We start from the raw sequence: 18749 nt of genomic DNA on the forward strand, positions 1-18749 counted from the left end.
GTAACCATCACAAGCAGCATCACCAGAAGTAATGGTTAGCTATTCTCAGACCACTTTTAAATTATTTACAGCAGCTCTGTTTCCATTTCTCTGACTCATTCTTTTAGACATAACAGGAAGTAGAAAAACATGGAAATGGAAGAGTTATGACATTACGTTTTTAGAAAAAAGAGAAAGCTAAAAATTATCCAGTCTGTTGTTTCTTTTTCTCAGCAATGCAAGAAAACATTGGCATCCTTCTGAACAATCACCCACCAAAGCACTGAAAAAACCCTCCCAACACCAGAACTTGCTCAATACCAAACAGATCCAGGTTCTGTTCTGCTACTTTTGCAGGGAAAAGGAAAGATGAGGCATTGCTAGGAGAGAAACAACACTCCTTCCTTTTCATTAACATGAAGGAACCTCAGTGGTCAGACTAACCCCAAAAGGACAATCTTGTTGAGTGCATCTTGCATGGGAAGAATGCTTTAAAATGTCACAGTCCTCCCACCCTCCCCTTATGCTTCACTACTAATTTCTGGGCTTGCTTTTTTTTTAAAAAAAAAAGCCTACCAAAAAAGTTTAAAAAAAAAAATCATTTCAACTTCTGCTTTTTAGCTGAGCGATAAAGTGATTTACAAAGGTCAGTTTCGTTATTCACATTTTGGGGAAGAGAAGCCTGAGGAAAGAAGAGAAAGGGTTCAAGCAAAGAAATGGAATTGAGGTGTGAACCCCAAAAGGCCACATACAGCTCTCAGCACCATCTAGGACCTGGGCAGGTTTAAAGAAAATCCAGTCCACCACAATGCATTCAATATTCTCATTAATTTTATTTCTCGTAAGACAAAACTATATCAAAGAGTAAAGAAGTATTTCTACAAGGTGTAAGAAAGGGAGGAGACAACAAACTCAACAAGAGATGGGGATCCTACAGTCCCTGCCTGCCAAAGGAGGATTTTCTCTTCCTCTTAAAAGAGCTCCTCTGAAGGTTTTGCAAATTGCCTTCAGGGCTGGTCCCCCTTACTGAAATATAGAAAAATACATGGAAAAATGAAGTTTCTGAAAGGATGACCTGCCTCAAGATCTCTGTAGTAATAAACCATTGGACAGAATGTTTTACACAATCTTCCAAGAGTAATTCAGAAGTCCTTGGAAGGGAGCCAGCTGGCTGGGAGCTGGCTGCAGCCCTGCAAACAAATGGTGCTGCTCCCCAGCAATGCATGGAGTGCTGCCCCAGACACCAGGGAGAGCAGAGCTCTGTCAGCTCTTATTGCCAGCACTGCCCTGCTCTGCAAAGTGACAGGCTGGAATGGCACCTTCCTCCCCAGCAAATCTCATCTAGGGATGGACCCAGTTCTGTCTCATTAGTGACAAAAGTTTATTCCAGAATGGTCTGGAGTTAACTGAGGGCTGCTGCTGCCAGTACATGATGGAAACATTTTGGTGGGCTCCAAACAGTTCTAGAGAGCTCCAGACTGCGCAAGGGGTGCCACCAGCAGTTTAATTCAGCAAACAGAGTCATTATTACTGGGAATAATGCTTGAAATGGGAAAAAAACCCCAAACCAACCTCAGTCAGACTTTGTGAACACAGGCAGGGTGTCTTGGTTTGGACAGACAGGTGTCTGCTAAGGAAGGCAGGAGCCTCCCTTGGAATGGAAAATGTAAAACCCCTGCCTACAAATTATTTAATTCCAAAATGAAGGGGCTCTCAGGCAAAGATATGGGAGTAGGAATAACAGTTCTTGATTAGGGAAACTAAAACTACAAATGCAGTAGCACAAAAACCAAACCCCTGCCAGGGTCAGAGCAGTCCCTGTCCCCTGTGTGTCAGGGTGGGGGCACAGCCCCATCCCAGGGGGGCTCAGCCCTCCTGCAGTGCCAGCTGTGGCTCTGCTGCAGCAGGATCCTGCACAAGGGGGGAGTTTTCCTCTGCAGCTCCAGGGCTGCTGGAGATGGGCCTGCTCTCCCTCTGGGAATGCAGGGCAGGAGAAAGCTGCTCCTCTGGGAATGCAGGGGGCAAAGGCTGCTGTGCTGTTCCAGGGCAGATTGTATCCAGGTAGGAATGCTTGGCTCCTGCCCTGGGCACAGCATCTCCCCATGGGATGGTGGAATTGGATCAGGGACACTCCCTGGCCATGGACAGCAGAGATCTGCTGGAGGGAGGATGGGCTGTGGGAGGGATAAAGAAAAACTGCCCATGAACAGAGGAGAACTGCCCAGCTCTGACAGATGGGAAATAGAATACACACTTATCTTACAACCCAGGACACAGGGTTTGGCAGACTGGCAGCCAGATCCCCCTTCTTGAGGGACAAACACACTCAGGAAAGACCCAGCAAGGTGAAACAGCCATGGATCCATACATGCATTTGTGATTTACAAGTGGCAAGACACAGGAGTTCATCCCCAGGCCTAATGTAGAAATGTGAAATATCACCTAAGAGGAAAGTTAAAACACCTTGAAAAGTTTAATATATAGCAGATAATTTGGCCTTTAAGCATGATTTCAGAATTTCAGTAATTCTTTCCTCAAATCCTCTTTAAGTTCTTTTAACACTCTATATCTTCAACTGTGCATAAACTGCTTTTCTGGAATAATCTTAAGTGATAAAAAAGAATATACATTGTGATTGGGGCACTTGTGTTCTTTGCCACAATGCTAGTGAGTGCCTTGGAAACTAAGAAATTCAAATTCAGCAGGTGTTAGTGATCTATCTTAAAATAAACTAAGCAGAACATAATATACTACAACTTTAAATGCTGTACCATACCATACCATACATGTATATAAATAGATATATAAAAAATGTTTTTCTTGTGGTTCATGAGTGTCAAGTATTGACTCCTCATAATAAAAAAAGTGCTATCACACTTCATCACACAAAAGGAACTCTGAATGCAAACTTCATTGTTTCTTCTAGAAAGGATCAATTTCAGCATGTTCATACTACTCCAAAATTTGGACTTTCTCCATTTTTCATTGTAACTGGCAAAATGAGACTGAGACCTAAAGGCTACTACCATGCTGGATTACAAACAGAGGCTCTGTAGTACTGACAGCAGTTTAATTAAAGATTTTTTTTCTCAAAAAAAGACCCCTTGATTTTTTGCACCCTCTTACACCAAGTCTCAGTAACTCTGTAATGCACAGCTTTAAAGTTTTGCTTCTGCTTAGAGCAGCCATATGGCTGAATTTTGCACTTTACTTCCCATGATGTGTCTACTGCTATTACTACAAAATTAGTCCAAAAATACCAATATTATTTCAGGAATCCAAAAGACACTGTCAACTCACCCTAAAGAACACAAATTTTCCCAATTTTAGCCAAAGCCCAGTAAACTTCACTTTTTTCTCTCCCTCTGTTACTTGTCAGTGCCCACAACAAGAGCTGCATGGTATAAAACCAAGTTGTTGTCACTTAAAATCAGTGAATGTGACTAAACAGACGCAGTGGGTAAAGAAACTGCAACTTTTATAACTCCTTGTCAAGTGAAATCACACTTTGGAGCAGCACAGAGCGATGTTTGAAATACCTCTAAAAATAGCTACTTCCGCTGTGTCATTTTCTCCTTGTTAAAGATTCTTTTTCCTTAATGTTTGATTTGGTTTTTTTTATGTGGTCATTTCACACCATTGCTCCTCATGATGCCCACTGTCAGTTCCACAACAGGGGTTGCTGCAGCTCAGCTGTTTGTCCCTGTGTGGCTCCTTGCCCTGGTGCACCTACCAAAGCCTGGCTCAGCCTGCTCACTGTAAATTGTATATGCTGGGACACGGGTTTTATCCTCCAGCATTTGCCTTTGTACCAAAACCGTGCAAAATCTGCATGTCAAAAACTCCTCCAACTGCTTCAACAACAGCCTCAGTCTGGGCTCTGAAAGTCAAGCTGTGTTCCTTCTGCTTCATACATCATCTTTCTAATAAAAGTTCTCAAGTGAGACCCAGCTGCAATTCCGCTGCTGACGCACGTAACAGAGCATCCCAGCTCGCCCTGCCATTGGCTGGGCAGGGGAGCAAAAATAAAAACCAGAAGCCACTCCAGGGATTGTGAGGGACTTGAATTGAGCACGTGGGACAGAGTGATGTCAGCAGATGATACCCAGGATCTGGCAGAAGTCTTTCATTGAGATGCAGATTCTGGAGCTGAGCATGGAGTACGCTGTACTATCAGTGGAGAATGTGGAATGCCTAACTCCTGAAACATTTGCACTTGTTTAAAGTAATGGTTGGTATTTTGCTCTTTTCTGCTGAGTTGTTTTCCAAAAGCTCTCAGCTGTCTTGTATTTACAGGGTGACCCATGGCAGGAAGGAATGATGGATCTGACTCCATGTTCTTAGAAGGCCAATTTATTATTTTATGATACTATGTTATATTAAACTATACTAAACTAAACTATACTAAAGGATACAGAAAGGATTCTTACAGAATGCTAAAAAGATAATAATGAAAACTCCTGACTCTCTCCAGAGTCCTGACACAGCTCAGCCCTGATTGCCTAAAGAGCCAAAACAGCTCACAGCAGAATGCACTGGAACAATCACCTGTGGGTGAACAATCTCCAAACACATTCCAAAACAGCAAAACAGAGGAGAAGTAAATGAGATAAGAATTGTTTTCCTTTTCTCTGAGGCTTCTCAGCTTCCCAGGAGAAGAATCCTGGTCAAGGGGATTTTTCCAGAAAATATGACAGCCACACAGCTGTTCTTAAATATAGTTCCTTCTTTAACATGAACTCCAGCACTGGGTTTTAGTCAAAGTTCTTCTGACATGTGAGGGAGAAAAAAACCCAATGTGAGAAAAAATCTAATTGTGAGTTTTGGCTGAGTAACAGTTTATTTAATTGAATCTCTTTGAGAGCTATTCAGAATTGATCACAGAACCATTGAATCACAGAATGGCCCAGTTTGGAAAGAACCTTAAAACTCATCCAGTGCCACCCTCTGCCATGGGCAGGGACACCTTCCACTGTCCCAGGGTGCTCCAAGACCTGTCCCACCTGGCCTTGGGCACTGCCAGGGATGCAGGGGCAGCCCCAGCTTGGAACGTGGTAATTTGTTCAATTTTCTAGTCCATGATAAATATATCAGAGGGTAGGCACAGACCATGCCCTTCTAGAGGTGAAAATTCCATGTTCTCTTAGGCTTCTCACCAGTCTAAACTCAGATTCATCTTTTCATGGAAACCTAGAAAAAAGTCATAACCTTTATAGAGCCACTACCCTGACAAAGTTCTCTCAGCAAATAACTGGGTTTACATTCCTGGTGTGTAAGAAATTAGAATAGTTTTATGTAATGTATGCCCTGTAGGGCCTTTTTTGTATGTTTACCATGAATTTAAGCACAGGGTGCAGCATGCAGGCCTCCTGTGGGTGGTGTTATCAGGTACAGAGCCACCAGACTTGTCAAAAATCATTGCCTTTGATTATATTTGGGAAGTTAGTCTGGCATTGATTCAGGTCAGAGAGGAAGTGAATTACCAAGGACTGGCTGACTTGACTGGACTGTGGCACGGATTAAGGCAGATCTCCCAAATTGCATTTAGTTCTTATGCAAAGTGAGCATCGTTTTGTTTGGATTTACAGCATCAGGGAAGAGTCCCCCCTACCCCACCTGCCAAATTCTAATACACCAAATAATCAAGTGTAGGAAAGTTGGGGGGGAAGATTGTTTTGTTTTTAAGTACCTGACTGTACTCTGTTTCTGTTTCTTTTCCAGAACCAGTGGCTGGATGCAGCTCTCCACTTCTCTGCCTATCCATGTGCAGCCTAAAGAGAGGTCAGGACAAGCACAGTGACTTACAGGAACAGCTTTTCTTTGGACTTGATACTGGTGTTTCTCAGTCAAAAATGAAGTCTGAAACAAGGGGAAATGATAGGTTAGGACTAGACCATGTTTTTTGTTTTTTTTTTTTTTTTAAAGACAGTATTGAAAAAGAATGCACAAAAGTGAGGTAAGCTCAAACACACAACAGCACAATGACTTAGGACTTCTGAAAGTAATAATTAATTGCAATTAATAATAATTAATTTGAAATCTGATTGCAAACAGAGCAATTAACAGACTTTGCATGAGAAGACTAATATTTAGAACTGACATACCTGATTAAGATTAAGGCAGAAACAGCAAAACATGCAAAATGAGGAGTCCCTGTGAGAGTAACTGAAGTCCTGGTACAGAAAAATGTGTCAGTGTGAAGCACCAGACACAACAGAAATCTGCCCTCCCTGATCTTCAAGAACATTGGATGTATGATGTACCAACATGCTTCTTTATTATATCACACCATGCTCCAGCTGACAGCTTATTTAAAACAATACCACTATTTTCAAAATGCAGAGATGCAAGCCTTTCCTAAAGCTATCTTCTCAGATTATTGCTTTTTAAATATATTTAATAAAAAATGTTAGTTAATGGAGACTGTAAATGCACTACTGAGCTGCTCTCTATTTGTGGTATTTTAAATTTGATTGAAAACAATTAGCAGATGAGAGAGATGCCTGTGAGCATTCATTAAAATGAGGCTTGTGGTTTGTGACTGTTGAATTTCACTGTGCATCTGGAGCTGTTTGCACTGGTGGCACAGTTTTCTGTCATCATAAAAAAGGGACTGCTCCCTATAAAGGTTATGCTGGCAAAAAATAAATTGTATTAAATCTTTCCAAAACTTCCCACTGAGAGAGCAGCAGCCTATTACCCACAGGGAATTTCTCTATCAGATGACGATGGCTCATGGACAATTTAATTTGTTATTTAGCAACAGCTTGTAAATCCCTCTCATATAAATAACATGCAGTTGTAAAAGCTGACTGCTAATGAGATGATTGACCCTAAAGGTCACCCTGGCAGAATCCCCCATTGTTTGCTTAAGGATATAATTTTCATTTCATCTAACTGGAAACTGACATCCGAGCGTAACATGACAAGACATTAAACAAAAAAAATTCTGCATTACTGGAAGAACTCTGCCATTGTTTTGTGTTTGAGATAAACATTGTTAACTTGGGCTGAGCTGCTACCAGGGCAGTCAGCTGATGGATATGGGACTCTCCAATGGACTGTGGGGAGAGATGAATACATCTCTGAAAAATATCTGGTGAGCAAGTACAATATCAAAGGTGAGCGTGGTCTGAACGTGAACACTCAATTTTTCAGTTCATTAAAATCAAGTTCAATTCCAAAACTCATCTCAAGGTGAGGTGATTGGGGTAAGGAGGTTTTACAGAGGTTTTGCTTGTGTTATATTAGGATTTTTATTTTTGCTGCTGCCTGCATTTTTCATACTGAGTTGCTAGAAGAATCTCAGGCAGCTTCGTGCACTACAGGAAAAAATTGTATGGACAATAGTCCTGACTTAAAAATGGTCAGCACAGTAAAAATATTTAATTTTCAAAAATCTATGTGCTCAGTTGACTGAAAATAGCACAAAATTAAGTACGAGGCATTATACTTTCTGCCACCTTCTGCTTTCTCAGTACCTACCACAGCACTTGACCTCATCTTTCTTTCTTTCTTCTGCAGTCATGCAAAAAGCCTCCAAATTAATCCAGCATTCTTCCCTGAGTAGGGATTATTTGGGGCTTTTGTGCCAATGTCCATCCTGAATCATGTAGTACTTGGCTGATGTTGAACAGTATACCCAACAGAGAAATATTTAACCAATGCAGGAGAGAACAAGCATTACTGATCTGAGTTAATCCAGTAAGACTAAATAATGTAAATGAACTGTGCAATACGTTATAATTTTCAGCATATTAATTTGGGATAATCATGGTGATTACATAACCAGCTATCTGATCAAGAAATCCATGGACAGATCTGTAAGAATACTTCAGATACATCAAATATGTTGACAGATACCTCAGTGTAAACCCCTGATAAAACCCCTGATATCTGCTAGGAAAAGCATCTCCACAAGACATAGCATTTCCAGCTATATATTATTCTTATCAAAATATTGGTTTCATATAAAGCTCAAAATATTGGTCCACTTGGCAAAGTCTACTGATTTTACACCAGATAACTTTGGGCACTGCTCCAGCTCCTGGGAACAAATTTGAAAATTCAAGGTATTTTCAAAGGTCAGCCTCTGCTCTGCAGTTCATAGAAAACACAACTTTACACTCTCAGAAAGATTTAAATTAGCACTGATACCCACAAATCAATCTGAAGGAAATTATAGGCTGCATGTAGGTAGATGATACCTCATCTTAATATTTATGCATATGCAAACCTTAATAAGAGCCCTGTGCTCTGCAGGTTCCATTTCCATCTCTAAGGGCTCAACAGGGTACTCAGGAATTCCAGGGTCTCTTGATGTAGGTTGAATATCTGTTCCCTCTGAGCAAAAGAGGATGACCATATTTTGAATCTACTTGGCATTGATGGTCTTTGGGTATAGTCCCAGACTAGTTGTTTATGAGAACCTCACACTCCATCAGGTCTCCCTGTGTTTTAGAGAAGTGGAGAGGTCATAATTAACAGGAAGAAAACTCAAAAGCTGCCTGCTTGAACATAAAACAAAGTGAGGATGGCAAGAGTTTTCAGACCAGATGTGTGTCCTAGGGTGACTTTATGGTGCTTGTATCCCCAGTTGTCTGTTCTGCCTGATATTGATATATAGTTATTGATATTGATATATAGTTATTGATATTGATATATAGATATTGAGTTCTGTGCCATACCCTTCTGTGTTATTATATAACAAAATAGTAATGAAATATTCAAATACCTTTAAGTTTCTTTTTACTTTGGAGTCCTGCACTGACAGACAAAAAGCATCAAGAAGAATGTGTCATTTGCTTAATGTCCCATTCTTAAGCCCCTCTATGTCCTTTTTTCTCTTTTTCAATAAAAGCCAGCTCTGCCACTCTGCAAACATTACCCTAATATTCCAGGGTCTGGTTTGCAGTGCATACCAGGGCATTTGTATTATAGCATCCCCTGGATCTACCCTCCCATAAGATTCCTGTTCTTTTAGTCTACAGCACAGACTTGTACCATCTTAACACAGAACTAAACCACACCAATTTCTAGTGTGGGGAAGATGTCAAGAAATAATGAGGCAAATGTAATTAATCCACTGTAGACACCATTATTTTTCAGTGTAGTGGAATGGAGAATTTTTCAAAGAAATCAAAGTACACATCAATTTTTTGATTTAAAATATCCCCAAAGAAGAGATTATTTAATCACTCCACTCCTAAATTTGGTTCAGAATAACTCAGGAGAAGGGGCAACCTCAGATGTTGATGTGAAGTTTAGCTGGGCAAAATGCAGCAAATTGTTCACAGGGCTCTTCTTTTCATGGGCTCTTGTCCTGAGAAGCCTAAAAGAACACAATGAAGGCATTTAAGGCTCAAGTGTTGTGTATCAATGAGAAAACAAGCGCCTGTGGCCAGAATAATTTCATTTTATTCTTAGGCTGGAATGATATTCTGATATTCTGTCTGAAAGGGTGATATTCTGTCTGAAATAATTGCACAAAGGATTTTATTGGACTAATCAGGGCCCCTGGTGAATAGACCTAATTGTTAAACTGCCATGGAAACATCAGCACTGTTCCAGGTGATTGATAACTTCTGTTATTTTCAAAACACAGAGAATGCAGAGAAGGAAATATTTAGATAACAAAGAATGCATAATCTGTCATACCTTTAAAGAATGTTGATCTTTTATGGAACTATTATTATCTCATCCTTTTATCCATAATCAACACAAAAAGCAAAGCAGAAGTCATTTGCATTCTCCTCAGGCCTGCTGCTTTTCCCCAAAACTGAAGGGAAAAATAGTTAGGACCTTTTATCATACAGGACAAATAAAACAGCAAACAAGATGAAAGCAGAATTGCTGATGGGGGTTGTTGCACAGACATTTCCAGGGTCAGTGTCCAGTGGGAATGGAGGAGCAGGAGGTTGGGCAAACCCAGGGACAGCTCCTTTCCCTGCCTCTGGATGACTCCACTGAAATGACTGGAAATGGTTGGGAATTGGGATGGATAATTTATGGTATGTTGTTACCTGAAGCCTTCTGGATCATGACTGTTGGGATAAAAGCTCATTGTGCAGAAAGCCCCCCTGTTTTTTGGGTGCCAGCTGGCACACTGGAGCAGAGCAGTGGGGAGGAGGCTCTCACTCAGGCACGAGAAATGCAGCAGGGGTTCTGGGGAGGATTACAGTCAGGTTTGTTGCTGATACAGTGAAGAAATATTGCCAGTGCAGTCTGTAATAGAAGCAGGTCTAGAGGGTGGTAACAGAAGTGGCTTTGGGGGGAATGCACAGATTGGCAGCCTTTGGCTGAATGCACTGGCACAGAGCCCTGTGGAGCTGCTTTGGGGTTTCGTCTCCCTGTGTGAGCACCTGGCCTTTACTCACCCATCCCAAAAGGAGTGTCCCCTGTGTCAGGCTGGACCTGGACATGCTCTTCAGGGGTCCCTGCCGAGGAGGGGATCCACCCACAACCTGCCTGCAACCCTGGGACACCAGTTTGTCCAGTTGGCCCAACCTCCACTAACATTTTATACTCTTTTGCAGTCTGATGTGCAGCAAAGGCAACCAGCACAGCTCCCCATCTCTGGAATATATCCATCATTTGAGCACCCAGAGAGTTCCTCCTGCAATTCCCACATGTGTTCTTATCTTAGGACAATTCCCACTGTCAGAGACAAGCCCAGGGGAGAGGGGGTGTGTTGAGGGGGACACACCTGATGACCCTCAGCACTGTCACACACATTGGGATGTCTTGAAAGGCTGCCCTGGAGCAGAGGCTGGGCAGAGTCACAGAATAAAGCAGGGATTTATCCAAAGGATCTCCTCCATGGACCCACCTTGGGCAGCACCAGAGCTGCACCCATCTGCACCCAAGATGAACCAAAATGATCCCAAAATTAACCCAAGATGAACCGAAATGGCCCCAAAATGCCCGGCCGGGCACGGGGTCTCTCCCTGGGATCAGCTCTGCTCCATTTGCACCTTGCAGTTCATTGTCCTATCCCAGCTTTAGCCCCTGCAGTCCCACCCTGCTTGTTTTTCTCTCTCCAGCCCACGGGGTTTGTGCTCCTGGGCTGAGATTTGGCTCATTTGTCCTTGGTCCCAGCTGGAGCAGGAATTGTTTTGTCTCCCTGCTCTGTGCACAGAGCTCACCATCCCCTGATGTGAACCTCAGAACTACAGCACAGAATCTGAAAAATATAAAAGCCAAAACCTGAGGCATCATTTGTAATGAAAAGGAAGACTAGCAGGCTTGTGACCACACTGGGTATCAGGAATTTGAGTGAGAAACCAGAAGCCTTTCCCCAGCATCACCAGGGATGTGTTATTTCCTCCCACAAGATGCATCCTCCCCTTTTCCCAGGAGAAGGCCCCTGTGTCCTCTCCCCACAGCCCAGCTGAGCACAGACAATCGTGGCCATTTGCCCAAGCCCTCCCCATGCCAGAGCAGCCCTACAGAGCAGCAGGGCTTTGCCCAGGGTGCCAAAGGGCTCCAGAGTGGTGGCCACCCACCCAGGGATTCACTGCCCTGCTCAGCTCAGCAGCACTGACATCCAGAACCCTCTCCTCCAGCCACAACTCCCTCTGGGACACCAACAACAAACCCCTGATGAGTACATTTATTCCCTAGCTCCAGGACAGCGCATTCCGGATTCAGGGCATGCCCAAATCACTGCTTATCTGCTTAGATCTAGGAATACAAACATATCATTGAAATGTAAAATTTCTGAGCAGGGGAACAGCAGCCAGTGCCACATGATCTCCACTGAGATTGCTGGAGAGTGAAAAAAAAGCCAAATTCAAACTAATGTCAGAAGGAAATAATTTTAAACAGAGCAACCTTTATCTTCATTTCATCTCACTGATGTGATGGAAAAAAGGCCTTTTATGAGGGAGGGATGAGTCTAAAATTTTTGAAGGTTCATTTCAAAGGCTTTTTAACTGATTATCCAGAGCATCCCTTTGGTACAAAAAGCAAACCAGAGTAATTTTTTCATCTCTTGAGACTACCATCCCCATTTGGACTACTCAGAAATGCCTTTCCCACACAGTCCTTCCTTTGCACTCAGAGGCACCTCTCAGGAGTGCAGGGACATGGGAACTAATTTGCAGGCCAAAAAATATCCAGATTTTGAAGTGAGAAATTCCAGATTGGTTCATTTAAACTATTCCTAAGGAATGGGGCAGCTTACTTATCTGAATATTGAGAAATCATTAATTATTAGTTGGTCACACTGGTAAGACTCAGTGAGAGGTTCTTGTTCACTTCAGCTGAACAAAATCCCAACTCTGTTAACACAAGAAATAGTAGTCAAACAACAGAAACACAAAATCTGCTATTTTCTGTTACACTTTCTCCAGCTATAGCGTGTTCTGTTGGATTCTTCCAGCTCTTGTCTTCCTTAACACAAAGAGGGAAGAAATGTCTCCTGGTCTTACAGGACATGCCCAGGTTTTTGGTGAAGCTTCCTGCTTTATTACACTTTCTGTGGAGCCCTGCCCAGCTCCTTCAGTGTCTCAGTTTCAGGTGTTTCATTTGTGCAAGGTGCCAGACAAGGCTTTGTTACAGCTCTGAGGTGTTGTGCAGGTAACTGGGAGAAATGATGCATCCAGCTACTACAGAGTGGAAACTTAAACTGATGTACGCTGGGGAGAAGTGCATTGCTCCCCTTCAACTCCCTTTGACTCTTGATGGAACCAATCTCCAAGAAGAAAATTGTTACAGGGCCTGGCAATGCTGGAGCCTCCAAAGCTTGGCTATTAATTAAACTATTAATGTGCTCTTGCTCTGCTCCAGTAGGGAGGTAAATAACCAGGTTAGTGCTTGAGGAATAGCACTGATTTTTTACCCTCCATCATTTTGTCTCACCTATCCAGTGTCATTTGCTCCTTTTTTCCTTCCTTTCTACCATTCACTAATCTCAGGCAATACAAGAGCAAATTGTCCTCATTCTTTCTCTACTGTTGGGATGGACTTCAGAATTTATCCAGCTTGAATGTCACATTTTAATTTTTCTTTTCTTCCAGAGACTTTATATCTTCTGCTCTCCTTGCACACAGACCCAGTTCCTGAAATGAACACTATTTTGGCACATAACATTTTCATTTAAATGACTGGTGTATGTTTAAAAACCATTTATCACCCAGGACTGAAACATAACACAAAACACATGATGATGAACACACAGTTCATCTCAGTACCAAGGGGGTGATAAGTAAAAAGATAACTGGCTAAATGGTATTTAGCTCAGGAAAGTACATCTGCCTTCTTGTCAGAAACCAGGGTAGAGATGGGAGAGGAGAATTGGCAGGAGGGTGGATTTTTTTGTTTCTGGCCATATAAAGGTTTGGCATGCAGCACATTCCACGGGAACATCATCAGCAAAGCACACAGGCATCAGTCAGGAATATTTTTTGAGAGGATAGCACATAAAATGAGACATGCTCAGAGTAAAGGGTAATGAGGAATTGACCATTGTTCTGAAGTATCTGCTTGGGGACTATATAAATCCTCTTTATTGATCCATGTATTACAATGACAATTCCTACTCAAAAATTCAAGTTATTTATAGTCCCATAGATCTGCTTTAAGCTGAACACATTTTTTTTTTTTACAAAACAAGACCTGAAAGTCCTTTTTTCTTAACTGTCAAGAGGGATTAATTTTGCAAGGGACTGGAAATTTTATTTCTAATCTTCACCTGCTGTGGCTCAGGTCCTAATGCCCTTCTTTATTTACACTTAGGAATGTGCTCAGTGTTACTGTGAGACAGAAATACTGTCCTGCTCTGGCCCCCTGAGGATCATTATCACTGCTAATAATGAAGGGATGGGACTATCACTGGGTTAAGAATGATTTGTTGCTCAGATAAATATTAGTTTCAGAGGCTGTGAGATTTTAGAGGAGTAAGCAGTTGGCCAAAGCTTAAAGCTTAAAGTAGTTACAAGTTCTTTGCTACAAGATAATATAAAACTTTCTTGTCTAATAGACAGTTGTCACAAGGTGTATTTTGTTTTTATTTTTCCTTACTTTTACTGTACTGTGGGTACTTTTGTCTAATGGGTTTCTGTCTCACATGAACACAGATGCTTCTGTTATAACTTCTAAACTCTTAGTTTATTCTATATAACTGCACCCTTACATTATAAACTCTTCACCATCCTATTAGTAGTTTTGCACTTATTTAAGGCATATTCCTACTCACAACTCCAGAAACATAAGTATAATTTTTCTGCTTAATGTCTGTGTATTGTATTTTTATATTAATCTAATCAAATAGATTAATAGACCAAATCCTCCAGTGTCTGTGGGAGTTTCTGGTTTTGTGATTCCTACACCTGAGGATACAGAACAACCTTTTCTGATATAGCTGAACTCAAGTAGGCTACATCTAACTAGAGAGTTCCAGTATACATCCCATGGCCATACACAGACCTTGACTCTGCTTTTCCTGGAAAGGCATTCCAGCCTCACAGAGGGAAGGAGAACATTATAAAGTTTGGACCTGCTTAGAGCTGGTACCAGCAGGGAAGCAGAACTCAGGAGCTTTCCTCCAAATGCATTTTTCCTGATTCTAAGGAAAATATGAGAGTGGCATCAGGACTCAAGGATGCTCAGTGCCTGCAGACAGCTGTGCAGGGGATGCAATTCCCAGCTCAGTCAGGGCTGTCCACAGTGTACCACAGTGAAGGATTCATCTGCAGTCAAATTCAGGCTTAAACTTCTGAGTTCAGGGAAAACTTGGAGTTGTCCAGCTCTCTTTTAGCATCAATAATAAAATCAGCAGGATCACTGTGGCTCTCTCTAACACATGTGCAAATCAGTGGTGATGCAGAAATCTGTTTGTTCTATAAACAGTCAATAGAAAAAAAAATATTATGTTCTTTGATTGTTGAGAAATTCTACCAAACTGGATGAAAATTTTTTTCTTTACTTCTGAATTGGAGCTTTCAGAGTGATTTCCTTCTTTTAAAAAAAGTCCACCTCACGTATCATTCCTTCAGTTTGCAATAGACAAAGGATTTGTATAAATATCATCAAATCAGAGGGATAAAACACTGCAACATCAGGAAGAGCTCCTGTGAGATGTTTGGTTCTCTTTCACCCCTGGGTGAAAGGCAGTCTGAAACACAAAACTCTGTTTAAGGCATGGTCACATTGTTAGTCATATATGATGGTTCAGACCATGTGACTGTGATGATGATTCCTTTATATCAAGAAAAAACAAAGTTGATTGTGTTGCAGATAGAAGCAGTGAAGAAAATAACTCGAATGGATGTACATATTTTCTAGGAGTTATTCCACAAGACTAGAAATGCTTGAGAACTGTATAAACTGACCTATCAGTCCTTTTTGTAAAGGGTGAATGTCAAGGATTTAAATGTGCAGGTTTGGAGAATCTTTCTTAAAATGTTGATAATTTCTTTGTCATTCTCTCTCATCCTACACACACATACTCATATTTATGAGTATGTCTCATTTACAGTATATTTTCAAGAAAAAAAAAAAGAGAATCTTTCTTCTTGCCTATGCTGCTTTCTGCTCTGCTACTCTTCCCACAAACCATTACATTCCCAAACTGATTTAAGGCATAGACACCAAAAACAATTATACTCAGCCCCAGCCTGCAGCACAGAGATTGGATTACAAGTGGCACCTTATGTTTTAGCTGCTCACTCCCTTTCAGCTCCTGTGCATTATTTGAATTTTCATCAGCTGCCTGGTACAACTCTGAGCATTTCCAGAGTTTGAAGCCACTGGGTGCTTCAGGAAAGTTCCAGTGATGTATGAGACTGCCAGAGGAACAGCAAGAGCTGCAAGTTTGAAACTTATTCTCTGTGCTCATGTCCTCAGAGAAACTCACTGCAGAGCACAGGGCCATATTTTGTAGGTTTAAGTGTTAATTAAGTGCTGAATAGATCTCACTCTGGTTCCCTGCACAGGGAAGTTTCTACCCTCTGAGGCAGGTGAATACTCACAGCAATAATTTATTTTATTTTTTTCTTTTTCCAGCTGTAGCCCTTTTTCCTCATTAGCTTCTCATCACTTCTAGAAACTAGTTTGAATGTTTTATGTGTAACACCCAGTGCATTGAACACATTTTATCAACACTTCCAAAATTTGAATTCCAGTTTTAAAATTCTTTTATTAAATATGAAAATTGTTGGTACACACTTGCCTGAGCAGGAATCAGGATAGACCAGGATGCATTGAATAATATCTGACTTTAGGTCTTGCTGAGTTCTCTGTGCTTCACCTACCACCTAAAAGCAATCAGAAACATCAAACAGAAATAGAGAAATTGCCCCTCACACCTGCAGTGGGCACAGGTGAGACCAGGGCTGTCCCTGCCTTGCCCAGCTTGTAACAGATGAGTGCTCCCAAGCCCTCCACGAGGACTACAGTTCCCAAAATTCATTGCCAAAACCTAAACTGGTGTCAGACCATCAAATTCCATGATGAAATGAACACTTGCAGCAATAATATGCCTTCTCTTCATACAAATTATTTTCCTATGACTGACAGAATTTGACTGGCATTTGTTGCCAGAAAAAAAATCCACAAAACACACTGAAAATATGACTGGAAATGAAAATTAAAATTGGACAGAATAATTATGAAAATTTAGGATAATATATCTTTCTGGGTTTTTAAAAAATGTTTCTTCTTGCTCTTTGCAAGTATAAGTTGGTTTTGGTAATAAAAGTCTTCACATCAATATCTGCTCCTTTGCCCATCACAAAGCATAAGGGGAAATAAATTCTCAGAATTACTAGATTCTGTTTGTGTCACATTAGGATTGCAAAAAGCCCCACTCACCTAATCCTTTCATACATTTTTAAGTGATAAAATAGTTTCAGAAGCAGAAGCTGTGGGAAAACTTGAAAAATAGTTATTAAGGCAATCACAGGTTTGTAAGATAACACTTTTCCTCCCTCTCTGACATTAGCAGGCTGCCTGAAAGGACAGGTTCTTACTAGATTCTGAATTAAAAAGCTCTCAAATGAATTGCCACATGGACAAGAGCAGACACAATGCTAAATTTAATTAATTAATTGAGCCAGAGCATTCATGAAGATGGGACAGAAAGAAGAGGATAATGGAGACTTCTGTTTCAGTCAAACATTGGCCTGGGTCTGTATAATCATGGGCTAAAAATTCCCTGATATTTAGGGTTTTTTTGTAAATGATGAAAACAGACCCAGCAGACATTTATGTCAGTCTAAATAAAGCCCCTTTGTCATCCACAGTTTGTTTTATTTATAGAAGAAGCATTATATAGAATAAATGAATGGCTGCTGTTTCATGTAATATAAGAGGCCTGGAAATATCCATTAAAACCCTACAGCATTTGATGATTCATACTTGACTTTTTAATTTTTTTTTTTTGGTGAGGATTAATTGTATCTCCTGCTCTGTGTAGCAGTGACATTTTACCCAAGCTGCCTTTATTTGGTGTAACAGGTGATTCTGGGTGGCCACAGCTGCAGCCAGCTCACAGCTGGCCCTGCAGGAGCTGGCAGGAAGCTGTGAAATCTTGGGACAAGGACCAGAAGGTCCATCTGTCCCTCTGGAGGTGACAGGCTCCTGGCCACCTTCCCCACCCTGCCCTGGCAGAGGCTGGGATCAAACCCTGCAGAATCACCCTGGCCTCGAGAGCTGCACAAAGCCCTGGGCTGTGGGAAGGGGGAGGTCACACAAATTGCCAAAATCAGCTGGAGCTTAACTCTAACCAGCTGCCCTGTCTCACACCTGAGACACTTGGAATTCAGCTCTGAATCCTACTTGTTCACGTGATTTGAAGTAAAACACCCTGTTTCTGTGTTCCTGGGTTAAAGTCATGATATTCTTCTTTTATAAAATATTCCTCAGCAATGGGGCATTTCCTTGCATGGAAAACTCCCAGCACTCCTATATCAGTATCTGAAAATGAGTCCAAAAGCAATCCCATCTGTGGCAGGAGATGTGGAACTGGAGTTTATTTTAAAGGTGATTCAATTGGCTTTGTTGCTCCCATTCATAGAAATAATATTTTAGTTTAAAAAATGCACATCTTTTGTTTTCATATTCATTGGTAAAACTGCCAGCTTGTGAAATTTGGCAGAATGAACTGTGTCAGTGTTGCCATCAGGGAACATTACACTAACAAAGGAAGAAATGACAAAAAGGCCCCCCAACCACAAGACCTGTTTTATAATTCAAAAACAAGCTGTTATGAAAGAAAGGGAAATTACTTTTTTTGCTGTTAAATATTTTGAAGGTAAAAAAATCAAGGCTAGGCTCGGCCAACCCAAAGACCCAAGACACAAAATGAGAACCCAGTCCAGATTCAGCCATCATTTTGCCCCCACCAGTTACCAGTGCTGCCTTTCTGGCTGTTTCTTCTGGACTTTACAAATCAGAGCATTTCCACTGGAGTAAAGGAAGAAATCTCTGTGTTCCTCAGCCCCATGGCATGAGTCTGTATTTAGACTGGATGAGCATCCCTGGCAATGTCCAAGGCCAGGTTGGGCAGGGCTCAGAGCACCCTGGGATAGTGGAAGGTGTCCAGCCCATGGCAGGGGGTGGAAAATGATGATTTTTTTTTTTTGGTCCTTTCCAATCCCACCCATTCCATGAGTCTACACAAGATGGTTGGCCTGGGGACTCCTGATGAACAGGAATTTGAGCTATCAGTATTAATTTGAATTTTGTGAGTGTCCAGAAAAATATCAGGGCACTATACTACTGCCCTCAGACTAGAAATGCTTTCTCCAATGGAAATGCTTATTCCAATG

Source organism: Fringilla coelebs, assembly GCF_963513975.1.
Source record: "Fringilla coelebs genome assembly, chromosome: 14".
In the NCBI taxonomy this organism is placed as follows: domain Eukaryota; kingdom Metazoa; phylum Chordata; class Aves; order Passeriformes; family Fringillidae; genus Fringilla; species Fringilla coelebs.